Source organism: Mesoplodon bidens (genome assembly GCF_964165515.1).
Source record: "Mesoplodon bidens genome assembly, chromosome: X".
Lineage (NCBI taxonomy): Eukaryota > Metazoa > Chordata > Mammalia > Artiodactyla > Ziphiidae > Mesoplodon > Mesoplodon bidens.
In genome coordinates, this window is record NC_138163.1 from 44,333,986 (window position 1) to 44,339,877 (window position 5,892).

Consider the following 5,892-nt stretch of genomic DNA (forward strand, 5'->3'; position numbering starts at 1 on the left):
AGATGCTAGATCTTATCTAGGATTCATAATCTTTTGAAAGAAAGAAATTCACAGTAATTTACTTTTCCTTTCTTCTGATAAGTTCCCCATACCTCCCCATCCGAGTAGCGTAAGTAGCTACATAACCTATATACCTCTAGCAGCTGGACAGGGGGAGGTGACAGTCCTATCTGGAGATCAGACAGATGTTGGCCAAGGAAAGATCTCTGGGGCTTCCGGGGGTGAAATTCATGCAGGACAACGACAACAGCCTGGATACCCTACCGATGTCTTAGCTGTTTTCAGGTGCCCAAAATGTCTCCCCTGTAGAGCATGTTGAGGAAGGCGGAGGGGTGATCAAGGCCAAGCAGGTCTAGCCTGACATCCCAGCTCCTGACTGAACACTACAGGTGTCCCAGCAGCCTTTTACCCAGCAGCCAGAGCCTGTTTATACATCCCCAGCCCTTACGCCGGCACCACCATCACCACCACCAACAACCACCACCTCTGGAAAGTGTAGTCCTGCCCTGACCCAAGTCACCCCCCAACGGTAGGTTTTACCTTCATATTGAGGAAGCTTCCTAGGTGCTTAATCAAGAGCTGGAGTTCTGTGAGGCTCAGACAGTGGGAAGGGCCCGAGCTCCAGCTCCATGGAAGCCAGCTGTGTGCCACAAGAGGGAAAAGTGGAAGAAGCTGCAGTGGGAGACAAAGCCTCTGTCCCCCATGCATCCACACACACCTACACTCACACACGCGCACGTGGGCGCGCACGAACTACCGTTCAGGCAGTCAGCGGGCAAGAGGAAGGATGAATAAGGACCATGCAGGATAAAAGGATGAGAGACTCCATCGAGGCCTAGTCCAGCCAGTTTGGGGCCCCTGACTGCAAATGTGAAACCTCCTGCTGCTGCTAGGTTTACAGACAAGCCCTTGTCCTGTGCCTCCTGATATCATTGGTACTGAAGACCCCATCTGGGGGGCTTGGGACCCCTCAGGCTTTTCTCCCAGTTGGGAATGTTCACTCCCTGGGGGTGTTTGTTTGCCCTCTTTTTTTTCAGTCCTTCTATAGAATTTTCTCTAGAGTCAGTCATTTTGAAATGTTCTTCCCTCCATCTCCTCTATCAACATTCTACCCCTCCTTCAAGGCCCAGCATAAATGCCACCTCCTCCATGAAGCCTTTCCCCATCCCCCAAGCTCCACCTCCTAGAATATTTCAACGCTTCTGCAATGACGAATAAAGTGACATAGTTGTAGTATAGTCTAGTCCAGCACATGATCATTTAAAAAAATTTGTAATTTTCTTAGCTCGCTCCTTTTCCTACCATGTTTTTCAGTCTAACTTCTGCAGTGCCTTCACCACACTGCCTTACATAATCTAAATCACAATAAAGTTCACGTTTAATAAATTGACCAGTCTTGACTTGATTTGGTGGCACAGGAGAGATGGTAAGAGTGGCCGTCTGCTGAGACTCCTTTGCGAGCGGTTAGAGGTGGGGGTGGGAGGAGGGGTACTTCCTGCAACCGGAGCCCAGGCTTAAGTCTGATGGATGCAGAGGCCTTGGCTGTATTCATCCAGGTGGGGGAGGGGCTGGTAGAATGAAGAGGGGGTCCTTTTCTAGTCCATATTTAGGGGTATTTTTGTGATATCAGGGGTTACATGATTTTGAAACCCCTCTGAGATTGGACTCAAGGCCAAAGCTACAGTGGCCAGATGGTTCAAGGGCAGGCCTTGCAACAGGAGACAATACCATCCTCCCTCCCACCATATCCCTGAGAGCAGAATGGATGTGAAGACTTTATTCACTTGCTTCCACACTTAGTTTGTCATCTGCCCATTTTAGGGTTAGGCTAGGAGGGAAACACCTCTCCTTTTTCCTTGAGTTCTTCCTCCTGACAGGACAGGATGCCCAGACAGGGGAGGCATCTCCAAGCTCAGGAGAACTGACCTCAAGCACAGTCCTCATTCCCTGTCCCTGCAATACTAAGCCAGAGCACACTAGAGATGACATCTTAAAGACAGGCATTTAGATGTGGTAGAACTTTTTCAGAAATGAAGTCTCTGATACAGATAATGTAATAGTTCTATATGGTCACCAGATGGCACTATGATATTATGATTAAGCTCAAACGCTCTACCACTTTTTAAGGATGAGAAAGTTTTTCCCCAAATAAGAATGAAGACACAGACGTACAGAATGGACTTGAGGACACGGGGAAGGGGAAGGGTAAGCTGGGACGAAGTGAGAGGGCCATGGACATATATACACTACCAAATGTAAAATAGATAGCTAGTGGGAAGCAGCTGCATAGCACAGGGAGATCAGCTCGGTGCTTTGTGTCCACCTAGAGGGGTGGGATAGGGAGGGTGGGAGGGAGGCTCAAGAGGGAGGGGCTATGGGGATATATGTATACTTATAGCTGATTCACTTTGTTATACAGCAGAAACTAACACAACATTGTGAAGCAATTATACTCCAATAAAGATGTAGAAAAAAAAGGTAGAAAAGAAAAAGAACTAACACGTTTTTGATTGTCTGCTATGTGTCAGACTCCATGCTCAATGCTTTATATATGTAATCTCATTTTAATTCACATAACAACCATATGAAGTGTCATTATCTCTGTTTTACAAAAATAAGGAAATGAAGGAACAGAGAGGATAAATAACATCACACATCAGAGAGGATAAATAACACATAAATATGTAACAACTCAGGGTTGTTAGTAATCATATAATGATTATTAATCAGATAATAATGTCTATTCGACTCCTAAACCTTGAACTTTTCCGTAAAAATATGCTGTCCCCCAGAAAGTGGTAACATCTTCCTTACATCTGTACCAGCTGTGTATCCATAATATTGTACCAAGAACTGTACAAATACCAAATGTTTCTCTCAGAATCTTTACCTCTGTAACTTACATACACATGTGTATATGTACGTATGAACACATATAATGTGTCAGTAGACTTGGTCTTCCCAAAAGGAATCCAGTGCACTAATACGTATCAATATGTATTATTTGATAACAACATAAATGACTCAAAATAATTATGCTGGCTGAAAGAAGGCAGAAAAAAAAGGGTGCATCCTGCCTGGTTCCGTTCACATAAAACCTCGAAAATGTGAACTACTCTGTAGTGATATAAAACTTCTCATTTGTTGCCTGGGGAGGTGGGGAGGGGAGAGAAGAAAGAAATACAAAGTGACCAGAGGAACATTTGGGGAGTAATGATTAGGTTCATAATTTTGGAACTATTGTGTATCTTAGTTGTCTCGTTGGTTACGCGACTATGCATTTCTCAAAACTCAACTGAATTTTACTATAAATGAATTTTTAAGAAGTGGAGCCTTATAACCACTTTACCATCCCCTTCTAATCTTTTAAAGTTTCATAGGTATTACATCTGAATAGATTAAAAATTCCTCCAGACAATGTTATAATTTTTTCTTTCAACAGTCCTACATATTTTAAAGAACTTAAGGGGAGGAAAATAGTATTTTATATTTACTATTTCTGTTTTGCGTCTTTATTCCTGAAGTTCCAAGATTCTCTTTGGTATCATTTATATTCACCCTGAAGAACTCCCTTTAGCATTTCTTTTAGATCTGTTGATGAATTCTCTTAGTTTTTCATCATCTGAGAATATCTTTATTTTGCTTTCATTCCTGAAGAATATTTTTGCTGGATATAGAATTCAGGTTTGACAGTTCTTCCCTTTAAGCGATTTAAAGACATTATTCCTTTCTCTTCTGCCCTCTGTGGTTTCTGATGAGAAATCCACAGTATTCAAATTCTTGTTTTATATATATTATGTTTCATTTTGCTCTATCTTCTTGCAAAATTTTTCTTTATCTTTAGTGTTCACCAGTACTATTATCTGTCTAGGAGTGATTTTCTTTATGTTTATACAGTTTGGAGTTCACTGAGTTCTTGAATGTGTAAATATATGTCTTTGATCAAAGTTTGGGAAGTTTTCAGTAATTATTTATTCAAAAATTACTTACAGCACCAATTCCTTTTTCTGTTCCCTCTGGACTTTTAGTGACATGACTATTAGACATTTTTATATTGCCCCAGAGATCTTGGAAGCTTTGTTCATAATTTGACTTTAATTAAAAAAAAATCTATGTGGAGTGAATGATTTGATAGAAATAAGCACAGAGAACTGTTAGACACCAAGGAGGTACACCCAATCCCTGGGGTCAGGGAAAGCTTTCTGGAAGAGGTGATGTCTAAGCCGAAACCTGATGGATGAATACAATTGGCCAAATGAAGGAGGGAGGGACCAACAGTGACAGGCAATGAGAATGACGTGTGCAAGTGCAGGGACTTGCAAGGGAGCATGGAATGTTTGGAGAAAAACAATTCGTTATGGTTGAAACATATGGTGCCAATGTGGGAATGATGAAAGATGACGTTCAAGCAGTAAACGGAACGAATCATTAGAGGTCTTATATTTCAGGATAGGCTTTTTTTTTTTTTTTGCGGTGCACGGGCCTGTCACTGTTGTGGCCTCTCCCGTTGCGGAGCACAGGCTCCGGACGCGCAGGCTCAGCGGCCATGGCTCACGGGCCCAGCCGCTCCGCGGCATGTGGGATCTTCCCAGACCAGGGCACGAACCCGTGTCCCCTGCATCGGCAGGCGGACTCTCAACCACTGCGCCACCAGGGAAGCCCCCAGGTTAGGCATTTTTGACTTAACCAATCCTGAGGACAACTGGGAATCAGAAAAAAAATTTTATTGTGAATGGAGTTTCTTTTTCTTCTTTTTTGTTTTTCTGAATTTTCTCATGTTTCTATAATGGACATGTATCATTTTTTATTATAACAGCTTTAGTAAAAATATAATTCACATATCATACAACTCACCAATTTAAAGTGTACAAGTCAATGGTTTTTGGTTTATTTACAGAGTTGAGCAACCATTACCACAATCAATTTTAGAACAATTACATCACTTCCAAAAAGAAACCCTGTACTCCCCACTTCCTCCTAATCCCCTTCTCCTCCACTTTAGGAAACCACTAATCTACCTTCTGTGTCTATGGATTTGCCTATTCTGGACATTTCATGTAAATAGGGTTATACAAAGTGTGGCTTTTTGTGTTTCGCTTCTTTTATTTAGCACAATATTTTCAAGGTTCAGCTATACTGTAGCATGGATCAGTACTTCATTTCTTTTTATCTCCAGATAATATTCCATCGTATGGACATACCACATTTTATTTATTCATTCACCAATTGATGGAAATTTGGGTTGCTTCCCCTTTTTGGCTATTGTGAATAATGCTGCTGTGAACATTTGTGTACACGTCTTTGTGGGGACATATATTTTCAATTCTCTTGGGTATGTGGCTACGAGTGGAATTGCTGGATCACACAGTAACTGTATGCTTAACTGTTTGAGTAACTGACAGATTGTGTTCTAAAGTAGCTACACCATTTTGCATTCCCACCAGCAGTGTATAAAGTTTCCAATTTCTCCACATTCTTGCCAATACTTGCTATTATCTGTCTTCTTAATTATTTCCATCTTAGTGGGTGTGAAGTTGATATCTCATTGTGGTTTTGATTTGCATTTCTCTAATGGCTAAGAATGTTGAGCATCTTTTTTTGTGCTTATTGGCCATTTGTACATCTTTTTTTGAAAAATGTCTATTCAAATCCTTTGTCCATTTTAATTGGGTTGTCTTTTTATTATTGAGTTATAGTTTCTCTTTATAGATTCTGGATCTAATTCATTTAATAGATATGTGATTTGCAAATAGTTCCTCCCATTCTGTGGGTTGTCTTTTCTATTTCTTTCTTTCTTTTTTTTTTTTTTTTTTTTTTGCTGTACGCGGGCGACTCACTGTTGTGGCCTGTCCCATTGCGGAGCACAGGCTCCGGACGCGCAGGCCCAGGGGC